A 24,574-nucleotide genomic window follows, 5' to 3' on the forward strand; every position below is an offset into this window, starting at 1 on the left:
AAGGGGCCCCAGGTTAAGCCTTCACCCACAGCGTCCTGTGAGCACAGCTCACTGCAGAGCTACAAAACCACCAACACAGCAGTGTTCTGCAGTCAACAGGTATTAAGACACAGATGTATCCCAAGGGATCTAGTTCCTTCCCCTCCAAGAAAAGGGAGAACAAGAAAGAGGTCGGGACTATCAGCCCGTTGTTCAAATCCAGGCCAGAAAATGGACCTTTGAAAATAGAGTCACCTTCTGAGGAAAGGCACAGCCAGCTGGGCTCAGTTCTTCTCTCCTTCCCTTTAAATCCCAACTTTACTCATGCAGCCACCAGCATGCAAACAGTTTCACAGTAAGTCCTCTTGGGGGTCTCTTTGCACTTTTACTGCAATCTGTCTGAGTAACACACACCATTAACCTGCTTAGTGAAAACCCGGCAGGAGAAACTCAAAAATATTATCCATAAACTGAGCTATCTTTCAAAGCGGCCTATCACTGGAAACACAAATCTGAACTTGTGTTCCTCCTTTAAAAAATATATGCCCAAACCACATTCCAAAGACATTTCCAACTTAAAAAGTTACTACTCTTTACTGCCACATTTAAACCTACTGTGCCAGCAGAAAACAGAAGTCACAAGTTCAAAAGATTCTCGAGACCCTGACACAACACACTTGGAAACTAAAGCTGCCACTAAAGAGTCATGTAAAAACACAATGTCCTCTACTTCACAGTCAAATAGCAAAAATCAAGTAAAGCAGCACTGTGGGTTTGGGTTTCTTGAGGGACGAAGGGATGGCACTTAATCTCTCCCTATACCCAAAGAAAGGTGTTTTCAGCACCAAATTTCTAATCTGAAAGCCAAGCAGTAGACAAGAAATCAGCTTGAAAAATCAGAAATCCTACATCCTAGCATGGCCCATCAGCCTCTTTTGCTCACTGATAAATGACAGGGAACACCCCATGTTCCACCAGCCCTACACCAGCTGCAGCAGCAGCCCCTGCCAAGGCTGGCCTTGCACTTGCAGGAGAAGCTCAAGGCACGGAATGACTCCTGCGCAGCTGCTCTGGGAGACCCTTTCTCCAAGCAGCAGGTGCAATCAGCACCAAAAAACCACAGCCAGGGAAAACAGGCAGCATTGGACTGGCCCTTTTTCCCAAGAGTCCCCAGATTTTACCCCAAACCTTCACCTTGTCTACAACTAGGGCCACTTTGTGACCAATAATGTCCTCTTCTACACTGCACAAAAGATGGTAGCACCAGAGCACTAAATCCTGGATTCCTTCATTCCTATCCTTTCTTCAAATGAAAAGTTCAGCAGCTCCCACACAAAGTGGCCTTGCCCTTGCCCCATGCCTTCCTGACACCTGTGTGGGTCCACCAGCAGTGCCTTCGTGTCTTTCCTCCTTTAACCATGGTGAAAGATTCATCAGGACACCACAAAGAGCCTTCCTCTCCCCACAACAGGTGGATGCCCTGTGCATCTTGTGAATCTTGACTCAAATCAGAGGAAAATGACTCAACCTCTTCCTTAATCCCAGACAAACTGCTTCCCTGGTAGCTGTGCTACCAATAATTGCAGTTATTGGCAATTCCCAGGTAGTGAAGAGGAAGTAAACAAGCTGAGGGAAGCAAAGGGCTGGAAATCTCAAATGTAATAAAGGAGGGAATATGTTGTCTTATCTGCCTGGTTGTTGCTAACTAGGAACCAAAGTTCAATCTAGCCAGTTATGACTTTTTTTTTTCTACCAAGAAGACCTATTTCATTTAGAGAAAAATAATTGCCTTTGAATTGATGACAAACTGCAAAAAGAAAGTTACATTAAATCAACAAGTTATAGCGTAGAAATTGCATTAACATTTTTGACAAAAATCCCTATACTCAAGCCCTCCCCCAAGCTGAGCAGACTCCATGTTAATTTAATTGCTTTCAAGTAATTAAATTCCACATTAAGTGGGGCTAATCTACGCTGTTTCAGCCTAATTACTATCTCAGTTCCAAAAGTTGGTGGCTTTTTTTCCCCAAAAGAGATTAAAATGGAATTTATTCTTTAACATTTTAAGTCTCCAGTTGTCTGTCAGGTCTAAACTGAATGAAGCCTTGCAGCACTGTAATAGGACACAGCAGAAAATTCAAGGCTAAGTCAGTCTTGCTCTTCCTGCATTTATTCTGCATTTTGTTTGTTATGCTAATTGAGGCTGTTAGCTAATGACTTCAGTACACTGTTAGTAATTTGTGGTTTTCCTTTGTGAAAACTAAACTAAATTGACTCTAAATCTAAAGGAAGGGCATCCATAAATGACATTGAAAAAAACATTTAGGTTCTAAACACAGGTTTACCAACACTCATCCTCTTTGTGCCAAGGAATAATGCATACTCCAAACTTTAGTACAATTCAAAAATCATCAGGAGCTGGCATTCTTTAAGCTAGTCAGAGGTTTGCCAGCTTGTCCTTAAAGATGCTTTAGTACACCCAGACATCCCAAAGGATGAACAAAACTCACACAAAACTACATCCGTTACAGTGAAGGCTTCTCTTAGGGTGAGAACATCTGGATGTGTAGAAGGGACTGGAAACTTCCTTTTTCATTCCATACAGGCCCCACTGTTTTTTCTCTCACCTTAGATAAATGCAAGCACCACTTTATAAAAGGAAAAAATTAAAATCACAGCGCTTCCCTTTTTATAAACTTAAGTAACGGATTCTTTCCTTTCCAATTTCAACCTAATAAGGATCCAATATTACTGGGCAAATTAACAGAAAAGACAGATGATAAGTGGTGAAGACAACAAAGTCTTGCATTAATCCCACAGGTGGGGTTAAAGATACCAAGACAGAGCTGGAGCTCTGATTAATGCCACTTACAGTATATTAGCCTACCCCTATGGAGCCATAAGATCACATCAGCACACCAGGCTTTGTTCAAGAAATAAATAAATAAACCAACAATTCACAAGGCAGTTTTTCATTAGATATTTGGCATGCTAGTAAGAGTAATCAGGGAATATAGATATAAACAACAGCTTTCTATTCATTTTGTCCCAATAAATAGGACCCTGGAAGAGTGCTCACTGTAACTAAATGTATCTAACAATTTTCACAGTGCAAGTAGTAAAATTTGAGGCTTCATTCTTAAGCAGAAAGGCAAAAGCCAGAAAAAAAGGCAAGCAAGAGAAGCTCACACAGACTCTTACACAAAGAGTGACTGTCCCATGTGACAAGCACCAGCAGAAAGAGCCCATTTATATTTCTCTGTCTCCAACAATCACAGCTGAAATGTATCTTTGGGAGCCTGATCTGAAGTTCAGAAGACTTTCAACATGCTGATTTTGCAGAACTCATATTTCTGGGTTCTTTATCGTGTCTCCCTATTTAGGCCATAGACCAACATAATCTGGTGCCTGGGAACACCAGGGTTGGGGACACACAGAATTCTGCCTTGAAACACCACCTCTTTATCAACAAGGTTTATCTATGTTAAAAACAAACCCCAAAAAAAGGGGGAAAAAAACCATTAAAACCCCAAATGAATCCAAAACAACTTGAAAAACTTCAACAACCTTTTTCCATAAGACTTTCATTGAGCTAAGAGCCAAAAGCTCATATTTAGAATATCAGACCATCTAGCTATTTCTGATTTATTTCTCAGAAATACTTTAATCAAGAAACTTCAGCTATGATGCTTTATAGGTGCCAGAACATCATCACTTGTTAGACAGTGTAACTCTGAGAGCACAGCCCATGCTATTTACTTCTGCTCATGACAGAGTATTTGAGTACATCGTCCTCTCATCCCATACTCCTTTATTTAATCACATGCCTTGGATCAAAAATGCAATTATATTCTTCTACTATAAACCATGCAGATTTAAATTCTGCTTCCTCTTGAGAGAAAGTAATTTAAAAGGTTTGTAAGGAAGTCAGGTAATAAAAATATCACAGTTTTAAGGTAAGTCATGCTACAACTTCATCAGGAACAAATCCCTAGCTACTTATATATCTTCAACACATAAGTTTGCTTGTCAAGTTCTAGAAGGGATTTCCCCTTCCCAGCTCCCCAGAACAGAGCCTGCAATTTATACCAGTAACCAAAATCCTACAGCAAATCCTGACCACAGAGTCCTACTAATTTCAGAATCCATCTGACCTGGTGAGTTACACTAGTTCCTTGTACCAGAATGCAACAACTTGAATAGAAATGAAATCAAAAGAACAAATTCAACAGAAGGTCACAAGTGTCATTTTTTAATTACTACACTTCCCCAAGAAACTGACCCAGTAAAAAAGCAGATTTGTGTACTCTCAAAGCAGTGATGACAACCTCACTCTGAAAACACATCACCCAAAGCACTGACAACTGCATCTGCATGGTCTGTGATCTAACCCTGTCTAACACTGAAATAAAAGTAAAGCAACAGATAAAATATTCAGCCTGTGAAAGTGAGATAAATAATGGTCAAGAAAAGGCACATTAAGGAACCATGAATTAGTAATAAAAGTTGACATAGATATGTGCTGTATACAAAGATTTTAACTGCACTCATCCAGGATAAGGATTAGCTTTCACCATTCCACAATTATTGTGGTTTCATGTGCCCTGCAGTGACAACAGAAGCATTCAGATAGCAAAAGGACCACGGGCGTTTACAGATTTTTTCCCCTGTGTAAACAGCACACAAAAACCTCCAGTTAGAATATTTCTGTTCCAACAAATGGAAATTAACTCTATTCACATCAGATCACCAATAAAAGGGATTAGCTGTTCGTGTTAGCAAGCACATTTATGTGATCAAATGTAGATATACAGTAAAGCAAAAAAGGTTATTACTGACCCTGATCTAGTGGTACCTTCCTCTCCACGTGTCTTGCATCTCACCTCAAAGGTATCTGTCAAAGTTCAGAAATCACAATCATTAGATCAAACTCTTAGTAATTCATAAAATGATTTTTAATTTTCAATCCATACTTGCATATATTGCTAATACTTTGGACATCAAAGTTTATCTGGCCTAATAATTTGTCAAACACGAGCCAAGAGATTGTTTGAGGTACAACTGAACCTTTTTAAACACACAGAAGAAAAATTTGCCAGTGCCAAGGACTAATTAACTCCCAGGGGTTGAACACACGTAAGAATTTTGGGGACGTGTTCTCTGGGACACATATCCACTACAACTGTCCCAAGAATTTCCAAGGCTCTTATGAGATCTAATGGCAAATCACTTAAGTATCTTCTTTGAGCAATTTTACCATGTCTAGTACAGAGCCTTTGCGTATAAAAACAGCACAAAGTGTTGAACACTCTCACCAAATGCACTTTTCCCCAACTATTACACATTAAAATATAAGTTTTCATAAGCAGATATATTTCCTCTGAAGTTATCAAATGTGAAGAAATAGAACAGAAAAGAAAATTTTCAGTGGCCTGAAGAGGTCCATGTTAAAAAAAAATATTCCCAGAGAAACTAAAAGCTTTCCAGGGCAAAAAATGACATGTTCACCACAGCACTGTGAGCACAGAAAAGCTCAGCAGTCCTTGCCCTACACCCTTATGCATCTGGGATAAGGTCCACAGGTCATTTTTCACACTTGTCACAGGAATTTGTTCTCTGCCACCTGAACTCAACATCCAAGAGAAGCCCTTGATCTTTTTCACCTCTAGGAAAAGTCAGTATTCCTGGGATCCAGCCAGTGAAGTCATGCAAAGGCATAACAGTGACAGTTAATTACTTGCTAATCATGCTTTGGTTTCAGGATGAATGCCACCAGAAATACTTCATTTATTCTTTTCATTGATTAGACATTCATTGTTACAATTACAAAAATTTAATATCAGCCATTCCAGAGGACTGTCTCTAACTGACAAATACTTGGAAAAAAGCTAATTTTTGTGTCTGCAGCTTGAAGACATCATTCCACAAACCCCATGCTGTTCAGAGCTGATGTGGAACTGAGAAAGAAGTACAGATTTTGAGAGAAGCCACATGACAAAAGTTAAATATTTTGGTGTCAAAATACCCATCACAGCTGAATTCAAACTTATCACATTCTTCACACTTTTGAGACGTGAGATCCAGAGACTGGTCAGAAGTGTGCAATTTTTCCACCAATTTTTATGGACAAGGGTCAATGAATTATTTTTTCTTGACAGGAGTGTGGCATTTCATCATTTCCTCTCACCACAGAGCTCTCTTTAATTCCAGAGCAGACAAAGAGACTGTATATTTCCTTTATACACTTAGTTAGGCAATCAAAAAACATTCCAAATAATTTCAGAATTAATAAGACAAGCTTCATGTAATCATCAGCATAATTTTATTTCCAGGCTCACTAATGCTTGAAGAGTTCTAAAGCTTGAATATGCTCAATATAAAATGTTATTTTATGTTTAATTTACATCCCAGCTGACAATGACCTTGTGTTAAATTATTAGGGAACAACAGAGTAGTTGATGTTTCCACAAGCATGGGTTAGAACTGGATATGCTAGCAAACACAAGTAGATGGATCATTACTGGGCCATAATTAATGACCACTGCCATACACTGGGCCTCCAAACGCTGCCTGTCATCAATATCTATTAGCAGAAGGCTGCAATATAAACATTTATAAAGCAGACACAATACACCAGCTAAACCACTAATGCATGTAATTGCTAACACAGAGCCATATGCTGAAAATTCATCTCTTTACATTTAACTTTTACAACCTAGGCAAATCAGACAACTGTCTAGCCCACAGTCTTCCAAATTTGCTTACTGAATAGAAAACTGTAATCAGCTGCCAATTCAATTGTTTTTACAACATTCTACATAAAACAAATGAGGTCTGTTGCCCTGACTTGTGAAAGAGCTCCAATAAATGCCAATTATAAGAGCAATTAGGGGATCAAATCTGACATCACAGGTTTCTCTATAAGATATTAGCTCAATGACTTTTTTATAAGCTAATTAGTCATGGACTCTTAACAAGAAACAGATGATCCAAAAACAATGATTCTGCAAAAGTGTGTGTTGTCAAATCCCATGAGGGCAATAACCCCAGTTTTCCAATAGGAATCACATCTGTGATTGTCAACTCCTTCAGCTATATTAACAACAACAATCTAAATTATGAACAAGAACACATGAAGCATTCCAAGCATGATTAGCTCCTGTAAAGTTCTTAAAAATCCTGGATTTAAAAATATTTCCTTTGTCAGAAGCCATGCTGTTAATCAAATATGAGGTAAATCTGCAGGGATTGCACAACAGGAAGAAAGAAGGAATTCCCCCATAATATAGTGAACTTGCCTCTTCCTAAAGGAACAGAGGACATAGCAGGAAGTGGGTGCTTCAGTTGCAAATCCCTGTCACAAAAAGGCAAGCCCGCCACCAGCACTACCCAGGAGAAGAAAAGTCGTTTGTTTTTCTGAAAACTGAAGTCCTCTGTCGCAAAATGTTGTCCACATGATCATAATTGGGATTCCCTTACATGTAGCCATAACAACAGTGAGTGATTGTGCAATGATACTTTTTCTGTAGGCTACTGCCTAGTTCAGTACACAAAACAGATGCAGGTCACCAAATGAACATCTTGTCTGACGGTCCTTTGCAAAACCTGGTGCATTATTTGCCACCAACTCCTCAAAGTGCAGCCTGAAGCCAGAGGACACTCCCAAGAGACAGCTCTCTGGCAGCTCTCACCAGAGCACTTTATGGTCCACAAACTTGAGTTTGTTTCAAAAACAGTGTTGTCCTTATTTCACATTTGTCCAGTGTGGCACCTGAACATAAGAGAATTGGGGGTTCCAATCTGAAATGATCATCAAGCATTTTGCTGTCTCCTCTACTGAGAGGCTTAAACTCAGCTACACTCAAACTGATTTGCTGCAGGTGCAGTAAAACCTGGCAGAAGCTACAGAAACAACCTGCCAAGGAAACATGTGCAAGCCCTCAGGCATTATTTCCTAAAGAGCTATAAAATGTGGAGTATTTTATGATCAAAGCAGGCTGCCCTTGATTTCAGGTATGAGAGTCAGCACTTGCCCAAATCACAGCCAAGAGCTAGGGGCAGGTATTCCTAACATCAGCAAAAAGCTTCTTACAGCACCTCGACCACTTTTAATTAGAAAAAACAGGGTGGGGTTGGGAATCAAACTCCCCAGAACTATATTTGACTGGTTAAGTTCCATTTCAGGGTCTGGAAAGGGCAATCAGTTTTCAAGGAAGAAATTCTGTCTTTCTGTCCTATGCAAGGATAGAAAGAATTTGTGTTTATGTGTGGGAGCACGCTGACTTACACATGTACACAGACCTTGGAAAAAACTGCCACCCCACAGAGCTGCCACATCAAATCTTTAGGCTGCTCCTCACACCGGGGCAGCCCAAAGCAAACCAGGCAATGCAGACAGAAGTTTTATATTAAGCCACAGATTTCCTCAGCCTAATACACAGGCATAACCCTTTTTCCTCATTAAAATTACAACCTAGCTGATATGAAAATTAACCTTAAGGCCTCTCTGAACATGCTTCTCCAAATAACTTATGACTAAGTTACTCCAGATATCTTACAACACATCAAATGTGCTATGACACAAGTGCTATAAAATATAATACAAGTCTAGCAATAATAATTGTCAAGAAGCTACAAAAAGATTCTGACCATGCTCATATACTAACAACGGATGTAGAGACAGCCAGACATTGCACCAAGAAATTCAGAAATATTCATGGACTAAGCAGAGAGGCAGCAGTGTATGGGCACAGCATGGAAACTGGATATTTCCATGGGTTGCCTTTCAACACCCCATTTGGGACTGATGCCATGAGACCCACATGACCTCTGAAACCTCACACTGTTTACAGCCATGTCTCCAACACCCTCACACTCCTGAACTGCCTTAGGAGTGAAGCATGCTGACATGGCTCTGGAGGTAAACACACAGCATTTCTGGAGTGGAGCTGGTCCTGCTTTGCTTAAACCTCAAGCTGATGTGTTCAGTTCTCAGCACCCTGGAGTGCAAGTTCATAACCACACGTATGGGACTGGACATTTTTTCTTCATTTAGGAGACTTTCCATGAAGTCACAAAAGTTGTCATCATGTACATATTTATTTTTCCCGACTTCTTTACTTCTGTTAAGGAGTACGTTGGTAACCATATGAAACTGCTGCACTGAGTGTCAGGGTTCAACAAACAGAACTAAACATAAGCACATACAAAGAAGCATTACATGCACTACTGAAAAATCTTGCAGTGACTTACAGATACTATTTTCAGCAGAAGACTTTTGTAGAGGGTAACTATATATTCTCCTATGACCAATTCAAGAAACAATACAAAAACTGAAATTACATTGGCTTTACTACTTCAAAAATCAAAATCTTCATTAGATACACCCCATGCACAGCCATCCACATCTACAAAGCTACCAACTACTCAGATTTATCTTAACAAAGGCAGCTCCTCAAGAACTGTTAGTCTGCTGAGACTGGACATTGTGACATACTTGCTAGGCAGCATGGAATGATATTTCTGTTACACCTGGATTAAATAGAATAGGACTGCAAATTCTGGATTTATAAAAACCAAGGCTTCTTTTTGGGCACTGAATGTTTGGTTGTTTTTTTACTGAAGCTTACAAATATGACAAGTAAAACAGACTACTTAAAATAACCAAGAAATATTTTTTAAAGTAACCAGGATCTAGGTGATCAAGTATTCAGACAATATCAAGTAGAAATATTGAAATGTAAGTAAGAATAGACATTTTACATAAATCTTTGACTGTAATACACAATTCAGCTAGGCACACTGATAGAAGTTATCTAGAGCCCAAACACCCAATTATGTGTTCATGTAGGATATAACATGCAGAGAGATTTAAGAATATTTTCTATTTTCAAGCAATAAATATAAATTCAAGTTGTGTCAACAATATAACCAATGGACTAAACTGATACAGGCACAAGAAGCTTAAAGGGAAAACCTTTACTTCTCTGCCACAAATGTCCCAGTTTGCATCATAAAAATATCTAATTTGTTCACTTGTGCAGTTTGGGCCAGGAACTATCTTTTAATCCTTGTTTCACCATAAGGAAATATTCCATCATATTCTTAGCATTTTAATTCCAGAGTTCTGTACAACCCCATATATTCTCCTTTCTCAGCTATCACCGCATTCAATGTGCATTTTTGGACAGGACACTGATGACACTATTATTTCAAAGTCCAGGACATCAGGGTTAATGCATTCCATTCACTCATATTGCATATAAAACAAACAGACCAACCAACTAAAAACCTCCCCCACAACTATGATTATTGCTGTGACAGAAGAGACAGATTTTTTTTTTTTTAGTTGGATGGCTGTTTCCTCGTTCTACTTGAAAAATGGAGAAAAACATATTTTAAGCATATTGTACCTAACAGTTACCATAAATCTCCAAAAAGACATGCTGAAACTTGAGATATTAGCACTTCACATCTTAAGAGTCCTACTTGATCTTTAGATCAGCAGTGTATTTCAGCTAAAATTATACACAGTGTTTTCTCCAGGACATTTGTATTTCTCATCACAGAAGAGAACAATAATAGGAAAAGCCTTCTTTGTAAAACATATTAAATATTAAAAAAAAAAAAATCACAAGAGGCTAAAAATGTCCCATCCATGACATCATCACAATGCAGCAGATGAAAGGAAAGCCATTTTGAACAGGACTCATCTTTTCATCCAGAAGAGAACACCAGATCATATTTAAACCCAGGAGGTCTTGGTACATCTTTATCACCTATCATCTACATCATAAATGGAAATCTGAGTATGTGGAGAACCGCAAAGTAGTCAGAGGAAAAGAGTGTTTGTGAAACACCGCAGAGATGGGAATTGCATCCTCAGTGTTTGAGTCACATCTATTCCTTGTTTTCTCCTGAGCAATTCCAGATGGGGATCAGGCACAAAGAACAAATGTGGAGATATGCTTTCAGACTTCCAATTCTTGCTTTCATCAATTAGGTTATCACTAACTTCTGTGAATGAACTGGGAGATGCAGACGGACACACACAATCAGTTTCAAAAATGTGGTGGAGAAAACAAGGTATAAAAGGAATAATAGAGAGTATAAAGAGAAAAAAAGCAGGTGAAACATCTAACTGAAAAACACATGAAAGCAAAATTTAATGTTTTAAAATTTTATCCAATTAAAATGAATTGTAAGAAGAAAAAAAAAATCCATGCAAGCATGGACTAAATCAACAAAAATCAAAGAAAAAGCAGCAGAATTATTGTATAGAAAAGGTACCAATCAAACCAGCACAGCTGGTGAAGCAGCCCAGTGAACAAGAAGATCCTAAAATTCTTTCATGTAATAAAAGTAACCTTCAAAGCCTCAAGATGGACATTACTACATAGCTGCTTGCAAGGGGAGAACAGACAGAGACAGCACACAAGATTTCCTCCTTTAGTTTTTGGTTTCATTTGAGAGCACCAAAGCATGCCAAACCATAAAACTCCCCCAAAATAAATACAAAACACCCTGGCAAGTCTGAATCTTGCACAGATAGAGGAAGAGGTCATTTAGAACACTGCTGAACCAAGAATATTGAAATGACATCTGAACACAACCAAACTATGCAGCTTTAAAGCTGTCCAGATTTCTGAAGGAATCTTTGTAAGAAGAAAAATTGGCTGCCAATCCTGGGAGCATATGGAATGCATAGAGGCCACCTACAGCAAACTGAGAATTCCACAGAAAAACAGGTAAGCTATTTGATTGATAGCCCACTGCCAAAAAATCTGGAACGCTGAAGAGACATGGGCAAAACAAGGAAATTTTGGTATACTGTATATATATTGGCTGTGACATGCCAATTCTGCTGAAGCACAACAGAGTAAAAGACTGTCTACTGAAAAGGCAGACTGAAGAGGGCTAAAACAAAAGTTTCAAGAAAACAGAATGTGCTAAAATGTGATAAAAAATAGAAGATAAAGGAGACGACAGAACTGCATGAGTATGATGAAGAATTCACAATGAAATTGACAATGCTGCGCACCTATAAGGCCACGCCAAAACAAAGCGCTGGGAAGATTGCATCCATTATGATAGAGCTTAATGGATTAATTTTCATGACCAAGAAAAAAACCCTATTTTTTATCAGAGGCTTTATTACAGGTAACTGTAACTAAAACTTAGCACATTTCAGTGGTGAGCAAGAATTGACTGTTTGAACCACATCATACTCCAGTCAGCTGCACGTCTCTTACAGGGACAGTGACACCAATCTCTCTTTTCTAACAATTCATCAGATTTTGTGAAATGCATGAAAATTTTATTGGAGGACTCCAACAAGTTCCAAAATCATTGCCAGGGATAGAGGCAAAAGGAAAAATGGCACTACTCTGCTGCAGCCCAATTCCACTAGAGCGTAGCTCAAAAAAACCTAGTTTAAAAGGTCTGACTTCTTTTTCAAGGTCAGTCCCTTGAACACCTGAATCCTCCTCTCTTCCTGCACCAGCAACACCATTAACTGAAAAAAGATCTGCCAAAAGGCAATTAAGTTCTGGCAGGTCGTTCCACGCTATGATAAACCTTACAAAAGTGGAGATTCAAAGGCAAAATTCTGTCTTTAGCAACAGCATATTTTAAATGAGGGTGAGCAGGGGACAACAGCCACTGGACAAGACAGAGCCACCATACTGTTTGCTGCAACTTCTGTTTCTTTTCTGTTATTAGTTAATAGATAAGCTGAGTGCATTCAAAAGTCAATGCATTCCTCATTTTTAAAGAGAAGTGAGAACCAAGAAAAAAGCTTTTCTGTTTGTTTTGTTCTGATAGAGCTCAGCAGGAAAACAAAAGAAACCTTCCTAATACACACACACAGGAACCTGAATTCATGACAAAGCTAAATAAGCTGGATATAGTAACAACAAGGTTTCTGCTTTTCTGCACTACAGCACTGTTCATCCTCACTTATTGGAGGGGTGCCTTGAAGAGCACAAAAGTGAAGTGAAGGCCAGATAGAGACAATGTCCATGTGGATGAATCTGTTCTGGTTGTGTCAGCAAAGAACTACACTGCAGGCACTGAGGAAACTAGTGTATGACAAACCAATGCCAGGGGTTTATATCTATTAGGAAAAGCATCTGTGTTGCATTTTACTCTGTTGCTCCACAGTCAGACTGAACATGTCTAAATTAACTTACTCCTCCACTTCCCAGTTCTTGGTCATACTTGATCCAGTTCCCATACCAAAAATACCTGAGCCAGTACCCACAGAAAGGTGCACTAGACAGGAAAAGGATGGCAGCATATGGAGAAGTGCTTCAACCACCATCTCAGGAGCATCATTTCACTCTAAATGACTTCCACAACTGCAGAGTGAACATCTTGACACCCTGAGAAGTCAAATAGACATGAGCAGGATTCCTACATGCACACAAAAGAGAGCTAATGACCATAAAATTACCATCATTCACAAAGCAATTTTTCACATTTCAGTTCTTACACTAGCTAGTTCTTTGCCATGTACACCAGTTTTCCTAATATCCACATGCCAGGGCAGACTCAAATAATGGTCACGTTTCCAGATAAGTGACAAGATAGGAGCGAGCAGAAAACTCTGTCCCCACCCTTCACACTTCCACGGAGTCAGAGGCTCAGAGTACAGTTAATAAGTTGCTTTCTCCAGACATGCTACAAATGTATTTGAGCTGAAACACCTCTTTAACGATCGTACCTTGCAAAATGTTCCCAGGTATATTGAGAAACACAAATTTCAGAAACCTGTCAAGATATGTCAAGATTCCACCCAGTTTGTCAGCTAAGAAGAAATTTACTTGATTCTACCTTAGACAAACACTGCCTGGGACTTATATTTGTGTCACGTTTTCCAAATAGCAGCTGAAATAATACCTAATTGAATACTGCTGTCTGGGGGGAAAAGAAGTATCTAGACCATAAACAAACAGGATCAAATTACCCAGAAGTACACATGCCTTGCAGCAAGCACAAGAAACACAACAGCTAATAACACACACAAATATTCTTCAAAAGCATCTGGCAAAATTCACCATAATGAATTCAAAATATTCAAGCAATTATTTCCAGCCAACCACTTATTTCCTTCAGAACTGAGATCCTTGGCATTTTATTATTTTTGTTACTGTCAAGGCATATTTCTTCAGTGGTTTGACTTGGTTTTTTTCCCCTGCCATTTGGCTAAGCAACTAAGTAACTTATTCAGTAACTTCCAGACGACCTAGCAAATGAAATTGATTTGGATTAAATAGCAACAGATTATTTCAGTGGTTAAGCAGTCACGGGTATGCCAGCAACACAACACATCTCAAATATATTCCACTAATCCTATCAAGTATGCTTTTACTTATCTTTCACTAAACATCTATTTTATAGTCCATTTCTTCATACCTTCTAATCACAGCTCAGTTTCAATGTCAAAAAAACCTGAAACCCCAAACTGAAAAGCACACAGAATCACAACAAAGATAATTTTCTGAGTAAGAGATACATAAGGGACTGCTGTGGGATTACTAGTGTTTACAACTATAAGCATATTTACTGCTTTCCATCCTTTACAGGACAGATTTGTTACAGTTAAAAGCTCTCCCTTCAGGGCCTTTTAGAGAAGCATATATATCCCACAGATATGCCATAACCCATAAAGTCATCTCAGTAAAGTACAAGACAACTGTTCTCCTGGGGTTTTTTGAGAGTACAAGGGCAAGAGGAAGAAAAGGACAAGGGAAAAGGAAGGAAAAGGTGTGCATGCAGGAGAGGGAAACCATACCTCTAATTTAGAGCTGATAGGACTTAAACTCATCTAAACCAGAAGTCTTTTCCATTCCCCACCTTTTGCTTGCTCACATTTTGTTTATTTTTCTGACTCATTACTCAAAAATTTCCTAGATCCTAATCAAGTCTAACAATGCTTCAGAGGAAACACAACTCCAAAATGGGAAGGGGGAGAAAGTCTTATTTAGGAATTCTTCATAAGCCATTAAGTTATAAAAACTCAGGATATCCTCCAGGAATGGTAAGAAAAATGCTACATAATAAAGTACAATATCCTTAAGTCATCAAAACATGACTTGGCTCTGAATTCTGGATGTCAAGAGCTTCGATGGTGACTGTTCATTCTTACATTGCACTTCTGTTTGAAGTACCCCAGATTCTTCCAGGAGTGGAGTTTGAAATGAATTGAAGACTCAAACCAAAAGCATCACAGATGAGGAAATCCTGAAACATATCAGTGGATCAGTGGTCAGCAAAGATATCTGGACACACAAAGTATATGAATCACACAGAGTCTCCCCAAGAGGCCTCTGTTGTCTGAGAGCCTCCAGAAGAAGCAGCTTTCTACTGCATTTTAAATGATCACCTTGGGGATGCCAGGCTACACATGATGCACTTCATCAAAAACCTCATCCACGAGCACTTGAAAATTATTTGCTTTATCCACACAATACCATCTCTCATTTTTATTACCTCTACATAATTTTCTTATCTGGCTTCAAATAAAATACATGAGCAAATGATGTTGCATCTATTTTTATAGTGACTAGATTGCTTTATATCTTTAGAGATTTAAAAGTAAAGATTATGTCATTGCTTTATTTATAAAATCTGAGAATTTAAAAGACAAAACAGACTAATGTGAGAAGAAAATTCAGATAAAGAAAGATATTTTGTAAATGCATCCTAGTTCAGCGAAATAATATTTGTTCTTAAGATATCCTTTATCCTATTAGATTCAATCTTGAGAAAACAAGTCTAAGACTGCAAACTTTTCACTAGAGCATGTCAGTCTTTTATGAGTCTGAGGCTGGGTTTAGAATTTATGGTGCAAATTGTACATTTTGAAAACAGAGAAGACTGAAAGCTATCAGTTACACAGGAAACAAGAAGGTGTATTAGCTTGTACATGCTAGGCTTGCCATCTAATACTGAATGCCCTTGTAGAATAATCTTATTTCGTAATAATCTCTTTTAATTAGATAGCTACATGAAACAGGGTGCCATGACATCATATTACTGCTCAGTAGTCACACCCCATCCTTCTCCTCCTCAGAAAACCCAACAACAGAAGTGAAAATCTAAGCAGATTGACAATTTTACATCTACTGCTGTGGATAGCAACCAGCATTTCCACTTTTGTGCAAGACTGGAGAAATAAACACCATACAGAACACCAGGCATTAAAGCAGTTCCTCAGCAGTGCAGCACACTATCCTTGCCTACCATGACACAAATCCTCCTCCCTCGCAGCAGCACTGTCACTTGCGCAGTTAAATCATTTTTGCCTTGCCAATCAGTACCGAAGCCAAGCAAACACCTGCTTGTTTCTAAGAGAAATAATCAACAGTGCTGTCAACTGCACTTCAGTCTCCTGACAGATCACTGCAACATCCACGTGGGCTCTGCTTGCTCTGAGCTTTCCACACTGGCAGATTTGCAGTGGCCACCAGCTGTCTCATGCCACCCCAGTCAAAACCAGTAAAAAAAAGAACCACACAGCTATACTGACAGGGGGAGTATCCCCCATGCAAGCACATCATTCAGTGTGGCATGGCTGAAATGCCAGATAATGATTTGGATTCAGGAATTACTCTTCATAGCAGAGAAAATTACTAATACAAAACCAGTCTAACAGCTTAATAGCTGCATTCAATATCCTCAGCCATAAAACACAGGGATTAGAACCAAGACCTCTGGGAGACGTACTTAATTTTGAAAGAGAAAACAATAAATAGCTCATATGCTCATCTAGATTATCACATTTGCTGTTAATGGCAGAGTGCTTGTGACAAATACATGGGATTGCCAGTCAGTATGGCAGGTTAAAGCACAATATGCAGATTCTGCTGTCTTTCAGGGCAGAAGCAATAGGCCCTGAAAAAACTTAGCTTGGGAACTAAAGTTCCAAAGTGCCCTCTCCAAGACTGGCTGGTTTCTTAGCTACAATTTCAAATCCATAAGGAGTAAACTAGAAACAGAGCTCCCCTCAGAATGGAATGGGAAGGAAGATGGAGGAATCATTTTTACAAGCTGGAATGCTTCTAGGTGAGTTCTTTTGGTCTCCAAAGAAACCTAATATGCTTTTAAAATAATAAAAAGTAGAATTAGCAGTGGAGAGCCCCATTGAAGTAGAAGGGAGCAATTTAACAAGAAAATCAACCACTAGCAGTGGTTAATACTAACAGTTTTAAATGGCTGTATAAAATGATGTTACTTTACATGTCCCTTTCCCAGCCACAGGCATTGGGAAAGGCCCTTCTCTTATCTTACCACCCCTCACAAAAACATGTGAAAAGACAAAACCAACCCATCATCAAGAAAAACCAACAACTAACTCTGTTTACAAGAAAATGTATGAAGCACTGCATTGGTAGCTACACATGAGCTGCTTCATCCAGTCAGGTGAAACCTGGAAATTCTCTCCTTTAAGAATGTTAGCATTACACACACTGATGTACCTGCTCAGCAGTGTTGACATACTGCATTTCACACCATAAAACACAGCAAAAGCAAACAATTAAGTGCAATTACTATATGGCACAGAAAGATTAGGGAATTAGTAACAGCTCCAGCTGCACAACTTGTTGGAAAAGTATTTCTTCCCTCCTAAGCTCATTTGCACAACATGATAAATTGAATATTAATGCAACGTGTAACTTACAAAATTAGTAATGCAATTTTTAGGCTGCTTGAATCAAGAAAAAGACTGTCCTTATCTCAGACATTAAAGACCTTTGTGTTTACAAATCCACAGTAGGCTCTGCTTTAGAGCTTACACATGTGAAACAGATTAAGAGGCACCACAGTGGGGGTTAATGTCTCAAACTTTCTGCTGGCTACATCGTCAATCCCCTGCTGCTATTTTCTATCCCAAGTAAAGATTCAGCATCATTCACCATATACACTTCACCTCTCACTTTTGCTTTAACAAGTCTCCACACATTAATCTTAACTACAGCTACTCTAAAGCAGGTATGACTTGGGTATACAATATCCTGCAACATGAAATCAGCCTTTAGCTTTGATCCCCAGCGTCCACTGCTTTGGAAATGATGGTTCTGCCACTTCATCAATCAGCAAACAGAGAAAAGAGAAAAGCTATCAGCTACAATTTTCAGCTGTGGGGAAAGCCTCACAAGAGACTTTTTCTTCAAGACCCAAGTCCTAAAATTTGGAATTTATGTGAAAAATAAATTCTTTTCATTAAAAAAATAAAATTCTGATCTACATACCTGTGTAAACAAAAAGCTCTAAGGAAGGAAAACAATACTAAATGTTCACAAGGAGCCTATAGTATTTTAAATCTCATTATTCTTAAGATTTTGGTTTTTTTGGAGAACCTGACTCACGATCTTTGAATGCACTCAGCTGCCAAGACAGCGTGTAGGAAGAAGGCATTAGAGACTGCACATATCTGCACAGCAAGGCATTTGGAAAGATGGCCTGGACAAACGTTAAAAAAATAGGATTGAGGACACAAGAAACTTTCTTAAACAACTCCTAATGTAACTGGCATGCAAAGATGATTGCTGTTCCAAACAACATTTTGAGATGTGACTGCAGGAAAAATAATCTATTTTACTGGGAACACAATCCTTTATCTAGGCTCATTACCTCACTTCAGTGATATGTTCCAGAAGATTTCACAACAGATTAAGAAAAAAATGCTGCTGTTTCAGGAGACACCTTCTTTAAAAGATGTGCAAACACAGACACACACCCTGAAATAAAAGCTCCAAATGCGACAAAAGAGAAAATATACTCATTAATATCAGGAGTACTTTTGTGCACAGGAAAACCAATAATTACACTCTAGCAGATATAAATTGCCAGCACAAGCACAGAAGAGACTTGCCAAAGCTGAGCAGACCCGGTCTGCAGCTGGGAAGAAACCAGCTCTCCCTTGGGACCCTTACCACAAGGAGAGTTGCAAGACCCAGGGGAGAATGGGCAACCATCTCCCTTCCAGATATCTTTCTCCACAGCAGGAGCAACCTCATCCCAGCCTTTTGTCTAGTGGAAAACAATTTCGATTTTGCCTAGACTGCTGAGATCTCTGAAAAAGCCTTAAGGGCTACAGGGATTTAGAGTAGATCACCTGGAAAGTTTAAGCACCTAATGTTTAAGTGCCTAATGTCCCATTCGGCCTAGAAGGAACTGAAGATAGGAAATCTGCATGTAAAAAAGAAAAATGGAAACAGAATAGAATATTAAATGGCACAACAGGTACTAGTCAGGATCCTGATTTGCATACTGTGGTACTGCTGCATTTTGCCTTTGGTCAAAGTTTTCCCCATTAAAACTAAGGGGATGGAGAAAGCAGAGGAAGAATTGAAAAAAAGAAATCATATTAAAGATCTTAAAATGTTCCAGAGAACTCAACACTCCTCAAAAAACTATTCCATTCTATCTGAAAATAAGGAGGAGGAATTTGCATGCAGTTTTACAGCTTTCATGTTATTTTGGGAATTATGAGAAGATTGAAGAGATTAGGCTTCTGTATCCATATCTATTCCCAAGTACTAGAGTATCCACATACCCTTCTCAACAAAGCAATAAAGCAAGCTAGAAACAGCCATCACGCACTTCAGAGTGGTGAAAGATTTGCCTTAAAATTCCCACATTTTTCAGCATAAAAATGTTATTTACTTGCATTGCTTAGGATATCTCTACAGCACAAGAATAACCAGAATTTCCACAGATGATAGTTCTAATTTCTGGTGACCAAAACAAAAAACCAAACACTCCACCTTAACTCTGTCAACAGAACCAGCTGCAGTCTCCAACCAGTGCATTATTAAGAGAATTGTTTACCAATTTACACTTGTGCACACCATTGCAAGTCAAGGGTGTTGATCAGGTATTGCTGACAGAATACACAGAAAAACATTTGGCTGCACAGATGTTGCTGAATCTTTATAACTCCAAGTGATATAGTAAATGGAGAAAACACAGCTCAGTTCTCAGAATAAAACCAGAATACGCAAGCTTAGGGTGCAACATATAATAAATGCAGTAGTAAACAAGTGATTATATACTAATAAGATGAATATGTCAGACTCTGGAATTAAAATGACCAAATTTCTTAATGGCTGCCCTTCAAAACAGAAAAAAAATATTGCAGAAGTTAAAGAAATCCAGTGCCTTAATCTAAGAGGCTTTCCGGTACTTTTTGCCAAATTATCAAGCAGCGTGTGTGAAACTGTAGGTGTTACAGCCTGAGTTCTGCTTCTTGCTTCAGTGAAAACTATTAGATGTCTGTCAGAAACCCAGGTGTTGTCTGTTCTGCAAATATGTTTGTTTTCTTCAGCTACAAAATTCTACATTCTCTCTGTCTTTGCTGATATGTAACTACACATCAGAAACATGTCACTTCAGCCTGATAAAACAATCATATTTCAATTCAGAGCGCCCTCTTAGCCTGGTGATGAGAACATCTGCTTAAACTGGCAGAGGAGCGGAGGAATCAAAGTGGAAATGCTTTTCTGGGAATTCATGATGTCTTTTCAGCTGGATAAATTCTCTATTGGGATCCTGGATGAAATCTGTGGTAACATCACTTTGGACTCTCGATGCTCAGTTTAGTGTAACAAACGTTCTCTGAAACCACAAGGCAAGGGGGTTCCTTAAGGGAGGACTGTCTGCTTATTACGTGCAGTGGAGCTGCAGTCTAGGTTAAAAATGCATTTTAAGTGCATTAAAATGCTTAAGAAGAAACATTTTTAAGACTTAAGAGGTACGACTGATCATTCCCAGCATCTTTACAGTGCCCCTGGGCAAAGAGAGTGGCACAGACAAGGTCCACAGCTACCCATCTGAGACTGAAAGGATGGGCAGTGATGACACTGCTGCACTCAGGTCTGTGCCCCGAGGACAGACCACAAAATTAAGATATTTGAGTAAGCCTGCCTCCTTCTTCCTCCCAGCCCTAACAACACAGGCTGTGACTGTAAACCCATATCAAGGCTACACATTCAGTGGCAGTAGTTGGCCATCCCACAACAGCAAAGCCACGGAACAGCTTGATTAAGCATTTAAGTCACAGGGAATGTTCAGGGGAGCACTGGCAGCAAGGTAGCAAAGCTATCAGCATGAACAAAGCCAACGTTCTGATCTCAGGGATTCAGGAGATACTAGGAAGGAAATTATTGCCAAAGATATTGACAGATATATCTGCATGCAGAGTTACATTCTGAAGACAAGAGAACCAAAGACAACATTGTTAGGTAGCTGTGCAGAGACACTGTGTGTTCTAACAGGGCCAGTATTGTTTGTTCTTTTCTGGATTACAACCTGAGTCTCTAAAGGAGCTTATCCTTCAAAAATCAGATTACAGTAAGGCAAAAAAGGCAATGGGGAAAATGTTTATTTCTGCCCAATTAGCATATTTTTGTGCAACAACTCTACGAAGCCATGAACTAATGATTTTTTTGCCCCGTCTCAAGAGCTGATGTCCTTGGAACACAGACTCAGCTTCTGCCATGCATTCCACCATTGATAATAACTAAAAAGTCTAAGCGACCTGCAGTTTTTTTTGAGCAGAATCTGGTGGACTTTTCAGCTCTCAAGAGTTTTACTTGTCCTCTTGAAAAAAAATTACAGAATTAGAATCCTGACACAAGGCATACTAGATATGACCAAAATTTAGTTATATGGTAGTTTCCCCCTCTGTTCTCTTTCAAGCTATATGTTCCCCAGTTCAAGCTGAAGCTGCCCTTTAATTAATTCAGCTGGTAGTTCTAATTATGTTCTTATGACAAGTTCAAGCAGTACACTCTTGAGGGATTATCTCAAGAGGAAAAACTAATTCCATAATTGTAATACAAATTCCAGTTTATTGTATTAGACCTCTCAAGTGCTTCATGCAAGTCTCCTGACTATGACTTTTAGTGCATCCAGCAATGTTAACAAACATTGTACATTACAAAGAATGTTTACAAACTGCTACCGAACCACAAAATTAACCTTTGTCTAAATGCAATAGACTAGCAAATTAAAATGAGCTTGTAAAGGAAAATCTGAAATGGCACATCAGGTGAGGTTTTTGCTGAACAGTAGATGCACGATCTACGAACTCAAGAAAAAAAACCTCAAAAAGATTAGAAAGTTACCTCCAAAGATTAAGGAGGCTGTACAAATCAGTAGTTTGTATAACATCCCCTCTTGTTTTCCACCAATCATGTCATCCAAACTTGTCAGGCAACCAGAGTTGTATTTGTTTCTGCTTATTTCCAGCCCCCTTTCATTGATATTCCTCCCACTGTAGCTCTGCTGAAAGTATAAACCAAAGTTCTCCCATGCATCCTTCAGCACTGTGCCATAACACCAGGCTTTTAATCCCTAAATCGCTCTCTTTATTCAAGCCATTCATGTAAACATATGCTTTTAATGAGATTTATAATCACTAACATGTTCATATGCTTAAAATGTATCCCAGAAAAGTGTATGTATGGCTAACAATCATTAAAGTTCTGTTGTTTCTTTCTCCAAGTTCAAGTGGATAATCTCCAGATATTTGAAGATGTACTGGACATAGTACTGCATAACAAATCAGCCAAGTAAATCTACAATTATCAGGCAAAACTTCCTGACAAAACAATTTACTGGCAAAACTTATGGTCATTCTGAAATGACCATAAAAACAGAAGCTTGACCTTCAAAAATATATTCTTTTCCTTTCTGGTAAAATGTTTTGTCTTATTTTCATTAACACCTTAAGTGGCTCTGAAGTGCTGTTTATTCCCTACAACAACAGAAAGGTACCACTCATTACATGTTCATCTAACATGCAGGAGAAGAAAATCAGGGAAAATAACTTCTAAAAGGAGAAGTATTCACATAACACACAAATACAGATGCTTATTTATATTTATACTGAATAAACTAAATATATTGCTATAATATTTTACTTGAAACGCTGTACATTCAAAGCACCTTCATAATCACCTTCATGTATGCCTTGTTTTCCAGTTTGTTAACATCTCTTTAGTTGTGATGACTTTTTCTTTCCATAAAGATGACGTTTTAAGAACTTGCAACTGCAACAGAACTGTAGGAACTGAAAAGTTTAAAAGTTGCATGCTATTTAAATTAGAAATCTAATAAGTGTCTCAAGTTCAAAAAAAAGACCCCAGAAATCTATTTCTTCGGAAGGGAGCCAATTCCTTTATATGAAGAATACAATTAACCTTTACGGGCCTTTGACTGACTCTCTGTGCCCCTTAATAAGTGAGAAGGACAGTGAAATTAAATGAACAACATAACTTTACACGGTCCTCTAATTATCCTACAACTTTCAGACCCTCTCAAACTGAGAATTTCTCCCTGAATCTCCCTCCCGACTCCAAGGCAGAGCTACAGTCCTTGCTCAGACTTCACTCTATTCGCATGATGATCGAGCAAACTACTCCAGCACTCCACCCTCCCGACACACGCGGAGTTAAAATTATCTCGATGGTTTGGGTTTGGTTACGAGCCGAAGATCCTCCCTTGTACAACAACTGAGCGCTCAGCAGCCCCAGCGGCGAGCTCGGGCTGCCGCCCAGCACCGCCGGGCTGCCACGGCGGAGCCTCACGAGAAAAACAAAACCTCCTCTCGGATAAAGGCTTTACTGTACTTACAACGGGCAAAACACCCAACCCCGAATGAAAGGCAGCTCATTATTCGCAGCTACTTGAAATTCACAAAGCCCTGCCCGTGTGTCCGAGACCCCGGGGTCCGTGCGGGTGCCGGGCTGGGAGCAGCCGCTGCCGGCGGCCCCGGAGCGGGGAGCGCGGACCCCGCGGCAGCGGCACGGCCACGCAGGTGAAGCGGGACCCGCGGGGGCGAGAAGCTGCCCCGGCGCCAGCCCCGCGAACGAACCGCGGCACCCGCGCCCGCCGAGTTCCGCGCCGACGGCAGAGCGGGGCGGCGGAGCCCGGGGCAGCGCTCAGCCGCGGCGATCAACAGGCGCTGGGACCCCCGTGCCCCCCTCCGCGCCCCGGTGGCTGCCGGCCGCCCCTCGGCGCCGCGGGGCAGGGGCCGCCCCGGCGCGGGGCCCCGCGGTGCCGCCGGGCGCGGAGAGCCGCGTACCTGCCGGCGATGGAGCAGCCCGTCCCGCCGCCTCTCCGCGCCGCTCCCGGCGCCCGCTCCGGCCACGGCCGCCCCGAAAGTTTCCTGACGTCAGCGCGGGCGGGCGGGCGCGGACCCCGCCTGCTGCCGGGCTCGCCGCCGCCGGGCCGGGCCGCCGCCGCTGCTCCCGGGCTCCCCCTGCCTCCCGCCCGCACCGCCAGCGCTGGGCAGCGCAGCAGCAGCGAGCGGCGGAGAGGCGGCGTGAAGAGTAGGCGGCAGTTGAGAAAGTGAGGAACGCGATTTGGTAACTCCACGCTCCTCAAGGAGGCATCTCCTAAAGAAAAGTAGACAGGCTCGCACTGGTTTGGGTTATAGCTGCTATGAATTTTGTCAGGTACAGATGCGCAGCATCGCACTTTGAGAACGTCTGTGGCACTCCCCATTAAAATGTGCTTCAAAACACCAGAACGGTGAAATCCAATATATTTTTATGACAATCGTGGTATGTGCAAGTTAGGGGCA

At 40.1% G+C, this 24,574-nt stretch overlaps 1 protein-coding gene across 8 annotated transcripts in view; it reads right to left on the reverse strand.

Annotated features, from left to right (window-relative positions):
- GULP1 (GULP PTB domain containing engulfment adaptor 1) overlaps nucleotides 1–24,227 on the reverse strand; it is a 143,379-nt gene extending 119,152 nt beyond the window's left edge. The window contains exons 1-3 of one of the 8 annotated variants that reach the window (XM_038141777.1): nucleotides 24,074–24,223; nucleotides 15,128–15,222; nucleotides 4,819–4,873 (exon numbers count right to left, since the gene is read on the reverse strand). The gene's annotated coding sequence lies outside the window, so the exon portion shown is untranslated. Of the gene's footprint in view, nucleotides 1–4,818; nucleotides 4,874–15,127; nucleotides 15,223–22,112; nucleotides 22,130–24,073 lie in introns of those variants that run through there. The other 7 variants (XM_038141779.1, XM_038141783.1, XM_038141776.1 and 4 more) reach the window with 7 other exon arrangements.
- Nucleotides 24,228–24,574: the final 347 nt, after the last annotated feature.

The sequence above is a fragment of the Motacilla alba genome, chromosome 7 (assembly GCF_015832195.1).
Source record: "Motacilla alba alba isolate MOTALB_02 chromosome 7, Motacilla_alba_V1.0_pri, whole genome shotgun sequence".
NCBI lineage: Eukaryota > Metazoa > Chordata > Aves > Passeriformes > Motacillidae > Motacilla > Motacilla alba.